Below are 18956 nucleotides of genomic sequence, written 5' to 3' on the forward strand. Positions count from 1 at the left end.
GGATTTGTTTGGTCAGAGGGGCCGGAGGGGAGAAGGGGGGCAGTTGCATATCCCACTCTAGTCATGCAATTGCTAGCGTCGCCCCCCGACTAAAACTGCATGTCTTTCCAACATGGTTGCAACTGGGCTTTGTTTTGTCGGAGGGGGCATCTGCAAGAAGGGGAGGGGGAGTTGCATGTCCAACCGTTGTCATGCAATTGCCTGTCTCCCAACATGATTGCAACTGTGATTTGTTTTGTCAGAGGGGCGGTGGGGAGAAGGGGGGCCAGTTGCATGTCCAACTGTAGTCATGCAACTCCAAGCGTCACCTCCCCCCACCCCCGGGTTCGCAGCTGCATGTCTTCCAGCATGGGTGCAACTGGGTCTTTGATATGTCGAAGGGAGCGGCGGGAAGAGGGGCGGGGTCAGTTGCATGCCCCACACTAGTCACGCAACCTCAAGCACCCTCCCGATTGCAGTTGCATGTCTTTCAACATGGGTGCAACTGGGTCTTTATTTTGTCGGAGGGGGCGGCGGGGAGAGGTGCAGGGTCAGTTGTGTGCCCACACTAGTCATGCAACTACATGTCTTCCAACATGGGTGCAACTGGTGCTTTGTTTTGTCGGAGGGGCCGACGAGGAGGGGGCCAATTGGCATGTCCAAATGCATTCATAGAACTGCATGTCTTCCAACACGGTTGCAACTAGGCTTTGTTTTGTTGGAGAGGGCGACCAGGGGAGAAAGGGGACCAGTTGCATGTCCAACTATACTCATGCAACCACAAGCGTCACCCCCACCCCACCTTGATTTCCACTTCATGTCTACCAACGTGGTTGCAACTTGGGCTTTGTTTTGTCAGAGGGGGCAGCGGGGAGGTAGAGGGGGGGTCAGTTGCATGTCCCACTCTAGTCATGCAACTGCAAGTGTTGCCCCAAACTGCAAATGCATGTCTTCCAACATGGTTGCAACTAGGACTTTGTTTTGTCGGATGGGGCGGGGGGAAGAGAGAGTGGGCCAGTTGCATGTCCAACTGTAGTCATGCAACTGCATGCCTTCCACCATGATTTGCAACTGTGGCTTTGTTTCATCGGTGGAGGCGGCGGGAAGAGAGAGGGGGCCAGTTGCATGTGAAACTGTAGTCATGCAACTGCATGTCTTCTAACTTGGTTGCAACTAGGCTTTGTTTCATCGGAGGGGGCATCAGCAAGAAGGGAGGATCAGTTGCATGTCTCACACTAGTAATGCAACCGTAAGCGTCGCCCCCCGACTGCAACTGCATGTCTTCCAACATGGTTGCAACTAGGGCTTTGATTTTCTCTGAGGGGGCGGCGATGAGAGAGAGTGGGCCAATCACATGTCCCACACTAGTAACTGCAACTGATGTCCGCCAACCGCAATTGGGGATTTGTTTTGTCGAAGGGGATAACAAGGAGAAGGGGTCAGTTGCATGCCCCACACTAGTCATGCAATTGCAAGTGTCCTTGCTAGACTGCAACTGCATGTCTTCCAACATGGTCGCAACTAGGGCTTGTTTTGTCGGAGGGGGTGACGGGGAGAGAGAGGGGGCCAGTTGCATGTCCCACACTAGTCATGCAAGGAGGCTTTGTTTTGTCGAAGGGACATGCGAGGAGAAGGAGTAAGTTGCATGTCTCACTCTGGTCATGCAACTTCAAGTGTCGCTCCCCGATTGTAACTGCATGTCTTTCCAACAAGGTTACAAATGGGGCTTTTGTTTTGTCAGAGTGGGTAGCGGGAAGAGACATTGGGCCAGTTTTGCATATCCAGTCGTAGTCTTGCAACTGCATGTCTTCTAACATGGTTGCAATTGGAATTTTGTTTTGTCGGAGGAGCCGTCGAGGAAAAAGATGGGGCTAGTTGCATGTCCCCGGACTACAACCGCATGTCTTTTCCAACATGGTTGCAAGTAGGTTTTTGTTTTGTTGTTGGATGGGGCATTGATGAGAGGGGACTAGTTTTTGTAGAGCAGTTAAGATACCTCCCCTCTCCCTCGCCTCTGCTCACCTCAACCCTTGTGCATCACACGAGCACCCTAGCAATCCCATTTTTCCATGTACGCAAACACAAATCAAGGACCCGATCTTGCAACTAGCTTTTTGTTTTTGGTCGAAGCGCAGCAAGGGGAGGGGCTAGTTTTCAAGATATTTTTTCCCTTTTGTTATTTTTTAAGATAATGTACAAAGTACAAAATTATTACTTTTCATTTTTCCTTTTTGCATAATAGATTTGTTTTTTCCAAGAAATCAGAAGTAAAAAAATAAAAAAAATATCTTTCTTTTTCTTGTCTCTAGAATGTGGACCCAAGCTCAATATCTTTTAGAGGTCACCCAACGGTACTGTTTGAATTTAGAGACAAGCTGAGACAGAGAGCCTACAGGTGAGGTAGGAATTTTGGTGCCTTTTTCCTTTGTGCAAATCCCAGTTCTCAGGGGTCTAATTGGAGTTTTTGGCGCGCCCTTTGTACCTTTCCTAATGTGTAATGGAGAAAACGAGTTTCGAGTAGATGTAGTTGAATGGAATAAGCTACCTGGGATCAGAGGGAGAATTATGAGGAGTGGGGCCAACTGTTTAGATGTGGCTTCCATGCTAAGTTATCTGGAGGAAATATGTGTTTACAGGTGTTGGTACAGGTAAGTGGCCAACTCCATTTTTCAGTGCCTCTATAATTGTCTTGACATTGTTCTTGGTTGTAGGTCGTACTAGTATTTGCACGTCTCTGCTCGAATTGAAAGTTGATAGTACATTTTTTATCATGATTGTCTGGAATAAGAAATCATTCTTGACTGCTTGAAGTGACTCTGCACATGATGGTATTTTAAATGCTAATAAGACCCAAAAGGAACAGAGTTTTTTTTACATTTGTTTAAACTTGAGTGGTAGTAAGAGGTGAATAATTTAGATGTTGGGTTTTAAATGGATTTTTAGTTGGGAGATCTCGTGGTGTAATAATGTCTGGAATGGAACATTAGAGGTGTTCATTTTGATCTTCTGATCTAGTAAATGTAATTTATAGGACTGCTCTTATCTTGTGTTCTAATTATACCATTAAGCCGCAATATTTTTTTATCCACTATATTCCCAACCCAAACACACCCTCGGTATTTTGTTATCCAATATGCCTTGTCATTTTAATCATCCTTTTGTCAATTGGAAGATTCATGTTCTCCATGTTTGTGCTACTACATGTTTTTTTTGACCTTGAAGACTGTAGGGCTTGCACCCCACAACATTTAATGCAAAGAGAAAAAACAGGTAGTACAAGGTATCCTCAATATGAGGAATAAAAAAAGCAAAAGAAAGCTATACAAGTAGTCTAGTCCTGATATCTACAAATATACAAAAGAGAACAAAGGCCACTCCCCTCAAGGAGGAAGGAAATCAATCCATTTAAGTAAGGCCTCCTTGTGCTTCTGTTTGATTCTATGGGAAAGCAGAGTGAGATCATGAATGAATCCATATCTCCATGCTTTGAAAGAAGGCTTGATGTTCCTGAAAGATCTGTCATTTCTTACCTTCCAAATGTTCCACCAGGCAGTAAAAACCACCTCCGCAAAGAAAGGTTTGTTGAACTCCTTTCTAGCATGGAAGGCAATCTCCACCATGTCCTCACTGTCTTTCCAGTCAATCTGCAGATAGCTCTAGATGTGAGCATTGAAGTTGCACAGGAAGAAAAGGTGGTTTCTGTCCTCCAGTATCCCTGTTGGACATAGAACACATTGTGGTCCCTCCTTAATCTTCCAATGCCTTCTCTGAATCATGTCCTTGGTGTTAACCCTGTCCATTATAACTAGCCAAGCAAACATCTTGATCGACATAGTACAACAGCTCTTCCAAATCCAGCTCAAAATGGGGTTTGCTACCATTGGCTGGTAAGCAAAATCATAAAACTTTTTTGCAGTATAAGAAGACTTCTTTCCATGCCTCCATTCTCCAGAGTCATGGCAGCTATAGTCCAAATGGAAAGATCCCATTAGGGTCGAAAGCTGTTGAAATTCTTGATAAGCTTGCTCAGTGAGGGGCAAGTAAAAGAGATCTTGCAAGCTGCTAGCCATAAAGACTTCTTTGACTGAAAGGTTTTTGTGGAGACAAAAAGAATATAGTCTAGGAAATCGATCTTGAAGAGGCACATTGATGTTCCCAATTTTCCAAAAGTCGTTGCATTTTGTGCTACTACATGTTGCATTTTGTTTTTTGTAAATTGAAGAGTGTTTTACTAAAGAAATATGGCATGGTTCCTGATTGTAGGTGTTCGTTTATAGAAGTAGTTACTCATTTTGTTTCAGTTTTTGTGGTGGTTGGGACAACTTCTTTTCGTTACATGTTACAATTTTAAGTAGGACATAGCTTTTTTTGTTCTGTGTTTAATCCATTTTGTGATATATGTTGACATAGGTTAGTGCATCTTATGAGTAGGCTCTCATGGATGCTCGCGAGCAGATTGAACACGAGATGTAAACTAAAACCGAGGCCTTCTCGAAAGAAGGGTTTAGGTCAACAGCCTAAAACTGTATGCATTCGGTCTCTTTTTCTGTGTTTGATTGACCCTTTTTTCTTCAGTTGTTATGAATCTCAGCACCAATTCTTTATTTTTTTCACACATGACCCTAGTGAGAAGGCTAAAGTTGAAACAAGAGATTGCCTTAACAGTGGTATGTTAAATGCATCACGCTGTATACTTGGTCATTTGTGTGCTCATGTCTACATGTCTTCTGTTGGCTTTCTGTAAACACGAGCAAACAAAGTTTTTTTTACCTGCAACATATAACATATATGTCTTGTATTTTGTTGTTTCTCTTTGGCCTAGAGTATGTTCCAAAAGACACAAGTTTCCTGCAACACTAATGTATCATATACAGTACATTTTTATGAATACATCCATGGTATGGATTGGGGCGGGGGTATTGCATGGGTTCTAGTCAAAGAGTAGAGATCAAAAAGCAGAGCAGCAAACGTTTTTGGGTCTTTTCCTATGCAGGCTGGACCTGACCTGCAACTTATCTTTTTTGCTGTATAGATTTTTTTCCGGATGTGTGTAAAAACAGACGAACAAATTCATGACCCAGCCCAATCACAACAAACAGAGTGAGCAGCCCAGTCCAAAAAAAATAAGCCCAGGTACTAAGACGGATACAACCCAGCAGAAGGAGAACTAGTTAACAGGCCTAATCTACATATGATGATGTCAGCGACTAAGACTTTGCGAAGTCTAAGTCGACTGAGATCTAGACAAACCCTTAAGAAATACTAGTTGCAAAGATCACTCACATCTTTTCTTTTTCGTACATTCGTTTATTTAAAATGGTTTATCTCTTAATATGTACACCCAAATCTCGAACCGTTTTTTTGTTGGATTCCTCGCGTCGAGATCTTCAAAACTAGATCCCTTGTTAATAGTTTTTGACGAACTTTGTTTCACGAAAAAAACGGACGAAAAAGCTGAACCGGGAGCACGGGTTTTTCCTTTTCCGAAAGAGGCACGCTCGTGCCTCTCGCGAAATCACAACCGTGCCTCTCGCGGAAGCAAAACCGTGCCTCTCGCGAAATCACAACTGTGCCTCTCGCGGAAGCAAAACCGTGCCTCTCATAGAGGAAAAAAAAGAAAATGTGTTTTTTTTTCGTTTTTGAGGAGGCACGACGGTGCCTCTGGCGAAAGCACAACTGTAAGGGCATCTTCTGCCTTAGGGTTTTGGTGATGATGACAACACTCGTGTGGACTAATCGTGCATCCTAGTTCTCTCAGGTACACATTGTGCGACACAAAACGGTTAGGCCTTCTCTCTATGCGGAAAAGATCGAAGACAGAGTTTCCGACGTTTTTATTTCTTTGGTCGTAGGATATCCGTATCTTTAAGAGGGAATCCACATCGGATGGTATTAGGTGAATCTCTATGCGTACACATTCTTTGCACCCACCATATACCCTCCGTTCGAGGAGAGAGAGGTTCCCAAAGTCCTCTGTGACTGTGCAGTTGTGCCCATGGTGGTAGTACCGCTCTCTTGAGCGGTTGTACTACTGGCATGCAGTTCCGGTCAAACCACCGTTCCAAGTACCGCTCAAGGGCGACACCCTTCTGTACTGGGTATGGTGGTAGACCGATGGTGGAACAGAAGTTCCGGTTTGTCTTGACAAACCGGTATTGCCGGTGTTCAGGGCGGTAGTACCGCCTGAAACTCCACCGCCTAGGAATTGCTGGTCCAGCGGTAGCTCCGGCCCTACCACCGCTCTAACTACCGGTCTAGGGTGAAAACCTTCTGATTGGGTAGCGGTAGTTGAGCGGTGGTGGAACGGTAGTTCCAGTTTATTCTGATATACCGATACTACCGGTTGGCCCACCGGAAGTACCACCTTGGTGCCCTAGCAGGGTTTCCCGCATTCACCGGTTGTACCGGTGACCTTTGCGGAAGTACCGCTCCTATGTGTTTCTGCGCATAATGGTTGGATCTGAGGGGACCCTATTTAAGGAGGTGCTTCTCCCACCTCCAACCCATCTCTTGCCTCTCTCTCTCTCCTCCATTAATGCCCTTGAAGCTTTTTTGCCCGATCTCTCTCTCTAGCCACTCAAACTTGTTAATTTGCTAGGGATTGAAGAAGGAGACCTAGATCTACACTCTCACCAAAGGAAACTTGATTCCCCCATACTATCTTGTGTGGATTTTGTTACTCTTAGGCGCTTGGGCACCCTAGTCGGAAGAGGTCACTTCGGAGCCACATTACATTGTGGTGAAGCTCCGGGGTTTCGTTGGGAGCCTCCAATTAAGTTGTGGAGAGAGCCCCAACCTTGTTTGTAAAGGTCCGGTTGCCGCCTTGAAGGGGACCAATAGTGGAATCACGGCATCTCGCATTGTCTGAGGGCGTGAAGAGAACACGGTGGCCCTAGTGGCTTCTTGGGGAGCATTGTGCCTCCACACCGCTCCAACGGAGACGTACTTCCCCTCAAAGGGAAGGAACTTCGATAACACATCCTCGTTTCCATCGGTTCCACTTTTGGTTATCTCTCACCTTTACTTGTGGTAGCTATATTGTGTTATATCCTTTGCTTGCTTGTGTACTTATTGTTGTTGCATCATATAGGTTGCTCACCTAGTTGCATATCTAGACAACCTATTTTGATACAAAGTTCAATTTGGCAAAGAAAAGCTAAAAATTGTTAGTTGTCTATTCACCCCCCCCTCCCCTCTAGTCAACTATATCGATCCTTTCAATTGGTATCAGAGCCTCATCTCTTTTTAAGGACTTCACCGTCCAAAGAGTATGGTTGACACCATAGACGGTGAGGAGGAGCACCCCAGTGTGAATCCATCTTTGTCTACGGCCGATGGGGGATCCCTGGTCTCACGTGAGGAATTCAATGTGGCTTTGGACACATTGAAAAACCTCCATGATGACCAGGTCAAAGGCATGTTCAAAGAGTTTCTTGATGGACTTAAATTATCCACCGCACCTTTGGAAGTGGCCGCTCCCACTAACAAGGTGGCGGATGCTAACTCCGATAAGGAGGAAGCTTCTTGTGATAAAGTTCCTTTATCTAGTGGTAGAAATGGTAGCGGCATCTTTGCCCAAGTTGAGCCTCCACTTACTTATGGAGGACCGGTTCCCTCCACTCATTTGAATCATGTTGGTCCTCCTCCTAAGATTGTGAAAAATGAGGATTTTGACTCTTAGGTCTATCGCTTTAAACGTCATTTAAACCATGTTAATACTAATATTTGGAGAATTATTGAGCAAGGTTTCTATCCGCGTGACCCAAGCAACTTCACCCCAAGAGAAGCCGCGGACCATCAATTCAACGAGAATGGTCTCTTCATCATCCAAGATGCAATTCCATCCGAAGATATTGCACATCTCGGACCCTTCTCCATGGCCAAGGAAGCATGGCACCATGTTGTTTCCATTTACAAGGGAAGCGCAAGCATTCAATGCTCCAACTATGAAGTGGTGCAAGATGAAGCCGATGAGTTTGCAATGAATGAAGATGAAGAACCTCGTGAGCTTTACCGGAGATTAACCACTCTCGCGGTCTCTCTCCGAGATCGTGGGAGCAAGGATACGGATGATAATTGGATCAAGCGCAAATTCTTCAAGGCCATGATGCCTTACCACAAGGCCATGTCCTCCGTCATCTGTCAAAGGCCAGACTTCCACACCTTGTCCTCAAGTGAAGTGTTGGATGAGTTTGTGGCGATGAGGATCTTGGACAAGACCGCCGACAATGCAGTGTTGCATTCTCAAAGAGCAAAGAAAGCCCAACCTTGCCTTGAAGGCCAAGGCTAGTGTGGAAGAAGAGGATGAAGATGAAGATGAGGAGAGCAACCCCGAAGATACAAAATATGATTACCATGATGAAAGTGTGTTACATCGACTAGAGGGGGGGTGAATAGGCGATTTTTATGTATTCTTTACTTATGAATTTCAGGGTGAGGAAATTCCTAAGCAAAGAACTACTTGCAGCGGAATAAGTACTCAGGTATAAGCATAACAGAGCAACAACATAGTCATCATGATGAATTGAAAGACAAACACAGAGTGCAGAAAGCGTAAACACAGGATAAGCAGGATGAAGACAAACTGATTGAAGAAATAGGATTGAGGAATTAGAGAAAGGCTTCAGTCAAAGTCTTCAAACAGTACTGATCAGGTTCATCAACACATAACTGAGGGAATGAAAGGGTTAGGAAATAGAACCAGTAGGCTTGGTGAAGATAATGATTTGTTCGACCAGTTCCAACTGCTGTGACAGTTGTACATCTGGTTGGAGCGGCTGAGTATTTAAACTCGGGGACACACAGTCTCGGACACACAGTCCTCACTATATTCTCCTTGAGCTAAGATCACGCAAATCTCGCCCAACAGTAGTTGTAAGTCTTCACAGGTGACTTCCGAACCTTCACAAACTCGGTCACTCGGCAATCCACAATTCCTCTTGGATGCTCAGACCAAAGTCCTCGGAGGATGGGATGCTCTCAAATGACAAGTGTCGGTTTCTCTCGGAGCAGCCAACCAGCTAGTGGTTGTAGGGGGCGGCTATTTATAGCCTAGGGAGCATCCCGGCATGATAATACATAAATGCCCTTGGCTGATATGACCGTTAGGTGGTAGGATATTTTTGGGACAGCTGGCACGTGGCTCAGCAACGGTCGGATATTTGAGGTTCTTATTCCTCAGGGCTATCATGTTCCTCAATGTGTAGGCAATCCGCACTGGTGAATTCCTAACTCCTTAGTCAGAACAAATTCCTCAGAGACTAGAAGATCTTCGTCTCTGTCACTGAAGAAATCGACTAAACTGATATGATATTTCCAATGGCTTCACTCGAAGGATTGGGTAGGTGTAGGATTTTGAGATGAACATCACTTGGAAATCAGTTTCCTTAGTATTACCTCGACCCCCTTTAACAGTACGGTGTTTCCTATGACTCAAGAAGAAGAAAACGAAACTATGAAAATAAAAGTCTTCGTGCTTCATAATCCTCGCATGAATATCCAAGTCTTCAAGATCACACCAATTTCTTCATTTTCAAAGTCTTCAGGAGAACCAAAGTCTTCAGCCGAAGGCATTCATTTTTAGGGGTCAACTTTCACTATAAATATCAAACTCCTCATTGACTTATAGAGCCTGTGTACACTCACAAACATATTAGTCCCTTAACGTATAAGTCTTCAATACACCAAAATCACTAAGGGGCACTAGATGCACTTACAATCTCCCCCTTTTTGGTGATTGATGACAATATAGGTTAAGTTTTCAACGGAGATAAACATATGAATTAAAAGTACTCAATATTGAGGAATTTGATTGCAATATATAGAAGAACTCCCCCTGAAGATGTGCATAGTGAGGAATTTGCTTTTGAAGCATTGCACATTTGAAGAGTAGAATCATGGAGATCTCCCCCTATATCTTGTAATTCATACATGCATTTAACATATGAATTGAAGAATTTGAAATGCATGATGAAATATGGTGACTGATGTAATTCAGCATGCGTGCATAACATTATAGAGGAAATAGCATGCAGAAAAACACAACAAAAGTATCAGGTCACCATCGGACTTAAGTTTACAACTCAATCAACAAAAGCTTCAGAAGAGCGAGAGTTGCAACTTAACAAAAAAAGCCCATATAGATAGACCCGCTTGAAGACTAACTCAAATTTCTCCCCCTTTGTCATTATAATCCAATGGTCGAATGCCTTCATCAATGATAGCAGTGGCCTTGCCCTTCTCATTAGCTGAGGAAAATGTCCGTTTGAGGACTTCAATTGGGGGCAAGTAGCTGCCATGGTTGAGTGTATCATCTTTGTAGTTGAGTGAAGACCTTAATCTGAGGAATCTCATAATCTAGGGCGCATAAGGCTTCAACTCAAATGGAGACATTGCAACGTTAGCCAAAGTCCTCATGAAGAAATCATGATAGTTCACGGGAATACCGTGCATGATGTTGAAAAGCATATTCTTCATGATGCCAACGACTTCTTCATCATTCGAGTCATGGCCTTTGATTGGACTCAATGTCTTCATCAAAATGCGATAGACAGTCCTTGACACATATTGCAATTCCTTCACAAGGAACTTTGTTCGTGAGGCTTGACCAGGCTTCAATGGCTTCATCAACACTTGCATATAGTGATCAGATAGCTCAGTTTCAGAATAGATGAGACGCACACCTTCTAGGGGAGGACTGACAGGCAGGGCACGAAGCAATTCAGTTGCCGGTGCCTTATAGTGTGTGTTCTCTGTCATCCAGTCCAACACCCATGAGTTCACATCTTCAGCATTGCCTGTGATGTGCAGCGTCGCATAGAATTGAAGAATGAGTTCTTCATTCCAATCACATATGTCAGTGCAGAAATTGAGCAGACCAGCATCATGAATTGCAGCAAGAACTGGTGTGAAGCAAGGCAGTGATTCCATATCAACATGAGGAATATGAGCATGGTCGGAGACTTTATCCTTGTTGAAGAGCATAGAAGCATAGAAATTTGCTTGACTAGCTGTCTAGAAGCGCTTCATCCTCAGCCGAGCAGAATCATATGGATTGTAATCAGTGAAGAATACATGCTCATTGAAGAAGGCATCAGCCTTGAACTTCGGAATTTTGGAGAATGGATTCTTCGGCTGTGGCTGAGGGGTGTCAGTTATCTGAAGAATAACTTCTGGAATGTTAATTTCAGGATCCGCAAGCTGAGGAATTTCTGCATCTGCTTCAGTGGCAGCCTGAGCCTCCATTTCTTCAGCAACATTTTCATCAGCACTAGTGCCTGGAATTTCTTCATGAGTGGAAGGGGAATTGTGGATGTCATCAGAACCCATCTGAACTTTAGTTGGAGCTGGGGACTGAGGAATTTGCTGTATCGGTGTGAACAGAGGAGAGTTGGGGTGTTGACTATCCCAAAAATCATTGTTCATCACTGGAGTGGTGCAGCCAATGTCCACATCCTCATCCACTTCCATTTCTTCAACGCCGGCCTCTTCAGCAGTGAACTAAGGTGAAAGCACAAGTGCTCCCTGGGTGATTTTGGTAATTAATGTCAACATATCTCTTGTTGGACTAATACTTTTACCTAGTATGTTTCAGATAAGTTCAACAGTGGAGTGGCATGGACTAGAGGATGTGGAACCCCTTCAAGATGCTAAGGAGAAAAGGATTGGCTCAAGCTCAAAGCACAAGACTCTACATTTTACTTTTAATGATCCAAGATCACATTGAGTCCATAGAAAAGCCAATACTATTAAGAGGGGTGAGGTGTTGCTTAATGGCTTGCTTGCTCAAAGTGCTTAGTGATATGCTCCAAAGCCCTCAAGCACTTTCTCACATCCACATACGTCCCAAACCAAAAGTCAAACTCGGCCCTACTGAATCTTTCTATCCGGTGCCACCGAGTTTAGTGGACATAACCACTGCTAGAAACCCTAGTCTATTTGGTCTCACTAATAGGGATCTCGGTCTCACCGAGATGGGATTCTCTATTTCCTTTCCTAACGTTTCGGTCTAACCGAGATGAACCGATCGGTCACACTGAGATTGCAATGCAAACTCTCTGTTTCCCTTTCGTAACGTTTCAGTCCAATTGAGATGAGCGAATCAGTCCCACCGAGTTTGCCTGACCAACTCTCTGGTTAGCTTATTACCAAAATTGGTCTCACCGAGTTTGTGTAATCGATCTCACCGAGATTACGTTATGCCCTAACCATAATGATATCGGTCCCACCGAGTTGACATGTCGGTCGCACCGAAATGCCTAACGGTCACATTATGAACTAAATCGGTCTGACCGAGTTTAATGATTCGGTCCCACCGAGTTTGGTAAGTTGTGTGTAATGGTTAGATTTTGTGTGGAGGCTATATATACCCCTCCACACAATTCATTCATGGAGAGATCCATCAGAACATGCCTACACTTCCAACATACATTTTCTGAGAGAGAACCACCTACACTTGTGTTGAGATCAAGATATTCCATTCCTACCACATAAATCTTGATCTCTAGCCTTCCCCAAGTTGCTTTCCACTCAAATCTTCTTTCCACCAAATCCAAATCCCGTGAGAGAGAGTTGAGTGTTGGGGAGACTATCATTTGAAGCACAAGAGCAAGAAGTTCATCATTAACACACCATCTATTACCTTTTGGAGAGTGGTGTCTCCTAGATTGGTTAGGTGTCACTTGGGAGCCTCCGTCAAGATTGTGGAGTTGAAACAAGGAGTTTGTAAGGGCAAGGAGATCGCCTACTTCGTGAAGATCTACCCGAGTGATGCAAGTCCTTCGTGGGTGACCACCATGGTGGGATAGACAAGGTTGCTTCTTCGTGGACCCTTCATGGGTGGAGCCCTCCGTGGACTCGCGCAACCATTACCCTTCGTGGGTTAAAGTCTCCATCAACGTGGATGTACGATAGCACCACCTATCGGAACCATGGATAAAAAAATCTCCGTGTCTCCAAACTGCTTGCACACTCCAATCACATTCCCTTACTTTCTTGCAAGTTGCATGCTTTACTTTCCGCTGCTCATATACTCTTTGCATGCTTGCTTGATTTGCATTGTGAATGGTTAAACTTGTGCCAAAACTCCACTGTAACTTAAAGAAATTAAAAACAGCCAACTTTGTGTGTTGAGTGTCTATTCACCCCCCCTCTAGACCCCTCTTCTCGATCCTTTCAATTGGTATCAGAGCTTTGGTCTCCATTGCTTTGGTTTAATCACCATTGAAGGAAGATGGATGAGTCTACTTTGGGGAGTCTTAGACATAGAGTGCCTATACTTGATGGAGAGTATTTTCATGAGTGGAAAAATGAGATGCTTGTGATTTTCAATGAATATCATTTGAACAAGTACACTACTAGTCCTTGTGCACCTCATGTTGATCCTATGCATCCTACCCTTGATGAGTCCATTGACATGATTCGCAATCTTAGAACTGTTAATCTTATCACTAGAGGGTTGCCTAGAAGCTTGATTGGTTGCTTGCCTACTCTTGAATGTGCCTACACCATATGGAAATTTCTTGAGGAACGACTTCCAGATTATTCCTTGAAAAATCTAGATGAAATTCTCCATAAGTCTATTGCCTTGAGTAAGATGAATTCCAGTGATTCTAAGTTTGGTGATTGTCTATTTGAGCTTACAAATCTTATGCGTGCCAAAGGAGAGGTTGGAATTATTAGTAATATTATCTCTGAAGCTATTAGAATTCATAAAGATGACTATTGTCAAAATCATTTGTCTAACGAATCACCCTCTCTAGGAATTGATCCACCACATGACGATGTTGAACATGGATACTATGATGAAGATGATGATGGTGACTTTTATCTTGATGATGCAATGAGACATTCTGGTCTTATGGCAAATCTTCGGGGATAAATGGCAGGAGGAAAGGAATGGGTCCTTGATAGTGGATGTACCAATCACATGACCGGAGATAAAGATATGTTTGGTGAGCTTGCTGAAAAAATGGCCCTCGAAAGTATGTCACTTTTGGTGATAACTCAAAGGGTAAGGTGGTTGGCCTCAGTAAGGTGGCCATCTCACATGATAGCTCCATACAAAATATCATGCTCGTTGAATCTCTTGGCTATAATTTACTTTCAGTATCTAGACTTGTTGATTTCGTTTTCAATGTCATGTTTACTGAAGTAGATTGCCAAGTGTTTCGAAGAGATAATCATAAAATGGTCTTTACCGGTATACGCAAAGGTGATCTTTACATAGTTGATTTCACTAAAAAGGCTCAACCTAAAACTTGCTTAATTGCTAAATCTTCTAAAGGCTGGTTGTGGCATAGACGGTTAGGGCATGTGGGCATGCGAAACCTTGGCAAGCTTATTAAAGGTGATCATATCCTTGGAGTTAAAGATGTCATATTTGATAAGGATAGACTTTGCAGTGCTTGTCAAGCAGGTAAACAGGTTGGAGGAAGCCATCCCGTGAAGAACATCATGACCACACGGAGACCGCTCGAGCTACTTCACATGGATCTCTTTGGTCCCAACGCTTACAAAAGTCTCGGTGGAAACTCATTTGGTCTTGTTATAGTTGATGATTTTTCAAGATTTATGTGGGTGTTCTTTCTCGATGATAAATCGCAGGTTCAAAAGATCTTCAAAAACTTCACTAGGAAGGCTCAAAATCAATTTGAAGTGTAGATCAAGAAGGTTCGCAGCGACAACAGAACAGAGTTCAAAAACGCAAATGTGGACACCTTTCTTGACGAAGAAGGGATTTCACATGAGTTCTCAGCTACGTACACACCTCAACAAAATGGAGTTGTTGAGAGGAAGAATCGGACGCTCATCAAAATGGCGAGAACGATGCTTGATGAGTACAAGACGCCGAAGCACTTTTGGGCAGAAGCGGTTGAGACAGCTTGTCATGCAACAAATGGCCTGTATCTTCACAAGCTACTCGGCAAGACGGCATACGAGCTCCTCACTGGTAACAAACCCCAAGTTGGATACTTTCGAGTATTCGGCTCAAAGTGCTACATTCTTGATAAGCATCGTCGTTCTAAATTTGCTCCTAAATCTCATGAGGGATTCCTACTTGGTTATGGCTCAAACTCTAACACTTACCGTGTCTACAACAATTTGACCCGGAAGGTTGAAGAGATGGTAGATGTGAAGTTTGATGAATCTAACGGCTCGCAAGTAGAGCAATTACCAATTGATGTAGGAGATAAAGATCCTTCGGAAGCAATCCAAGACTTGTCCATTGGCAAGGCTCGTCCAACGGAGGTGAAGGAGAGTACCTCGTCCGTCCAAGTGGAAGCTTCTACCTCACAACAAGGTGAACCAAGAGTTGATACGGAAGCATCCAGAAGCGGGACACGCCAAGATGAAGAAAACGAGGAAGTACACCAAGATGCACCGCATCAACCTCCTTCTCCACCACGATGAGAGAACGACAACATCAACAGTGATGAAGGCCAAGAAGAAGAACAAGACGATGAAGAAGATGTTCCACCGCGATCAAAGCAAAACCTCTCACGAGTTCGAGCAAGAGTTGCTAGAGACCATCCCGTCGAGCAAATATACAATGATATCCAAACCGGGAGAATAACTCACTCAAAATCTCGTTTGGCTAACTTTTGTGAACATTATTCATTCATCTCTAGCATTGAACCTATGAAGGTTGAAGAAGCATTGGAAGATCCGGATTGGATAAACGTCATGCACGAAGAACTACACAACTTTGAGAGAAACCAAGTGTGGACATTGGTCGAGAAGCTCGACAACAACCACAACATCATCGGTGCCAAATGGGTGTTTCGCAACAAGCAAGATGAAGATGGACAAGTAGTTTGCAACAAAGCACATCTCGTCACCCAAGGCTACACTCAAGTTGAAGGTATGGACTATGGTGAGACATATGCCCCTGTTGCTACACTTGAGTACATTCGCATCTTACTTGCCTATGCTAATCACCATGATATCACCTTGTACCAAATGGACATTAAAAGTGCTTTTCTAAATGGTGAAATTGAGGAGGAAGTTTATGTTAAACAACCTCCCGGATTTGTCAATCCTAAGAAACCTAATCATGTTTACAAACTTCACAAAGCTCTTTATGATCTTAAACAAGCTCCTAGAGCATGGTATAAATGCTTGACCAAGTTCCTTATTGAAAAAGGCTTTGAGATTGGAAAGATTGATTCTACTATTTTCATTAAAAAGGTTAATGGAGAATTATTTGTGTGCCAAATTTATGTCGATGATATTATATTTAGATCAACTAACCCTCATTTTAGTGAGAAGTTTGGGAAGCTAATGTTGGAGAAGTTTGAGATGTCTATGATGAGTGAACTCAAGTTCTTTCTTGGTTTGCAAATCAAGCAAACTAAGGAAGGCCCCTTTGTCTCTCAAACGAAGTACACCAAAGACTTATTCAAGAAGTTCAATATGCAAGAATGCAAAGGTATGAGTACACCCATGCCTACTAGTGGACATCTTGACTTGACTAAGGACGGTGAACCCGTTGATCAAAAAGTTTATCGCTCTATGATTGGTTCATTGTTATATCTATGTGCCTCTCGTCCCGATATGATGCTAAGTGTGTGCATGTGTGCACGATATCCAGCGGCCCCTAAAGAGTGTCATCTTAAGGCCGTGAAAAGGATAGTGAGATACTTAATTCATACACCAAACTTTGGCATTTGGTATCCTAAGAGGACCTCTTTTAATCTTGTTGGCTACTCCGACTCGGACTATGCCGGAGACAAGGTTGATAGAAAGTCCACTTCGAGTACTTGTCAATTTCTTGGTAGATCTCTTGTATCTTGGTCCTCCAAGAAACAAAACTCGGTGTCCTTATCCACCGCCGAAGTGGAATACATTGCCGTTGGTTCATGTTGTGCTCAATTACTTTGGATGACCCAAACTCTTAAATATTATGGGATATATGTGAAACATGTTCTTTTGCTTTGTGACAATGAAAGTGCTATTAAGATTGCTCATAATCTCGTGCAACATTCTTGAACTAAGCATATTGAAGTTCGTCATCATTTCATTCGAGATCATGTTGCTAAGGGTGACATAAACCTTAAGCATGTTCGTACCAAAAAACAATTGGCCGATATTTTCACTAAACCACTTGATGAGAAAGTGTTTTGCAGGTTGAGAGGTGAATTGAACATCATTGATGATTCAAACTTGGAGTGGGAACTCCATTTGGATACATGCAAGGCATGAGCCTTTGACTAATCCTTGATGTTTCTCTTATGATGATAATCATATGTCTTGGATATATTTGCACCCTTGCATGTTATCTAACCCTTGTAGGTACTTGGTGGAATCTAAATATATGAGATTGCAACTCACTCACATCTTGAGCAATCTCTACATCACCAAGTCTCTACAATCCGGTGGTTGAAGACAAGGAAGCACGAAACCCTTCAAATGACAACACATGTCTATGGTTAGGAAACTTAACCATCTTTGGTTAACGAGCTAGTCAAGTAGATGCATACTAGGGACTATAGGTTTTGTCTATGTATTCACACATGTACTAAGTTTTCGGTTAATACAATTCTAGCATGAATAATAAACATTTATCATGAATTAAGGAAATAAATAATAACTTTATTATTGCCTCTAGGGCATATTTCCTTCATAAAACTAATCCCAATGGTAGATGTAGAGGTAGCATGCCGACTGCGATCACATCGACTTTGGAACCATTTCCCACGCGCATCGTCACCTCATCCTTAGCCAATCTTCGCTTAATCTGTAGCCCCTGTTTCGAGTTGCAAATATGAGCAACAGAACTAGTGTCAAATACCCAGGCGCTACTGCGAGCATTAGTTAAGTACACATCAATAACATGTATATCAAAGATACCTTTCATTTTGCCATCCTTCTTATCCGCCAATTACTTGGGGCAGTTCCGCTTCCAGTGACCAGTCCCTTTGCAGTAGAAGCACTCAGTTTCAGGCTTAGGTCCAGACTTGGGTTTCTTCTCTTGAGCAGCAACCTTTTTGTCGTTCTTCTTGAAGTTCCCCTTCTTCCCTTTGCCCTTTTTCTTGAAACTAGTGGTCTTGTTGACCATCAACACTTGATGCTCCTTTTTGATTTCTACCTCCGCAACCTTTAGCATTGCGAAGAGCTCGGGAATAGTCTTGTTCATCCCTTGCATATTATAGTTCATCACGAAGCCTTTATAGCTTGGTGGCAGTGATTGAAGAACTCTGTCAATGACACAATCAACTAGAAGATCAACTCCCAGCCGAGTCAAGTGATTATGATACCCAGACATTTTGAGTATGTGTTCACTAACAGAACTATTCTCCTCCATTTTACAGCTGTAGAACTTGTTGGAGACTTCATATCTCTCAACTTGGGCATTTGCTCGAAATATTAACTTCAACTCCTAGAACATCTCATATGCTCCATGACGTTCAAAATGTCTTTGAAGTCCCGATTCTAAGTCGTAAAGCATGGCACACTGAACTATCGAGTAGTCACCAACTTTTCTCTGCTTTAACATCGTCATTAGCATCTACAGCAGGCCTGGCACCCAGCGGTGCTTCTAGGACGTAATTCTTCTGTGCAGCAATGAGGATAATCCTCAAGTTACGGACCCGGTCCGTGTAGTTGCAGCCATCATCTTTCAACTTAGCTTTCTCTAGGAACGCATTAAAATTCAAAGGAACGGTAGCACGGGCCATTGATCTACAACAACATAGACATGGAAAATACTATCAGGTACTAAGTTCATGATAAATTAAAGTTCAATTAATCATATTACTTTAGAACTCCCACTTAGATAGACAACCCTCTAATCATCTAAGTGATCACGTGATCCAAATCAACTAAACCATGTCCAATCATCACGTGAGACGGAGTATTTTTCAATGGTGAACATCACTATGTTGATCATATCTATTATATGATTCACGCTCGACCTTTCGGTCTCAGTGTTTCGAGGCCATATCTGCATATGCTAGGCTCGTCAAGTTTAACCTGAG

Source organism: Triticum dicoccoides, chromosome 1B (genome assembly GCF_002162155.2).
Source record: "Triticum dicoccoides isolate Atlit2015 ecotype Zavitan chromosome 1B, WEW_v2.0, whole genome shotgun sequence".
Taxonomy (NCBI): domain Eukaryota; kingdom Viridiplantae; phylum Streptophyta; class Magnoliopsida; order Poales; family Poaceae; genus Triticum; species Triticum dicoccoides.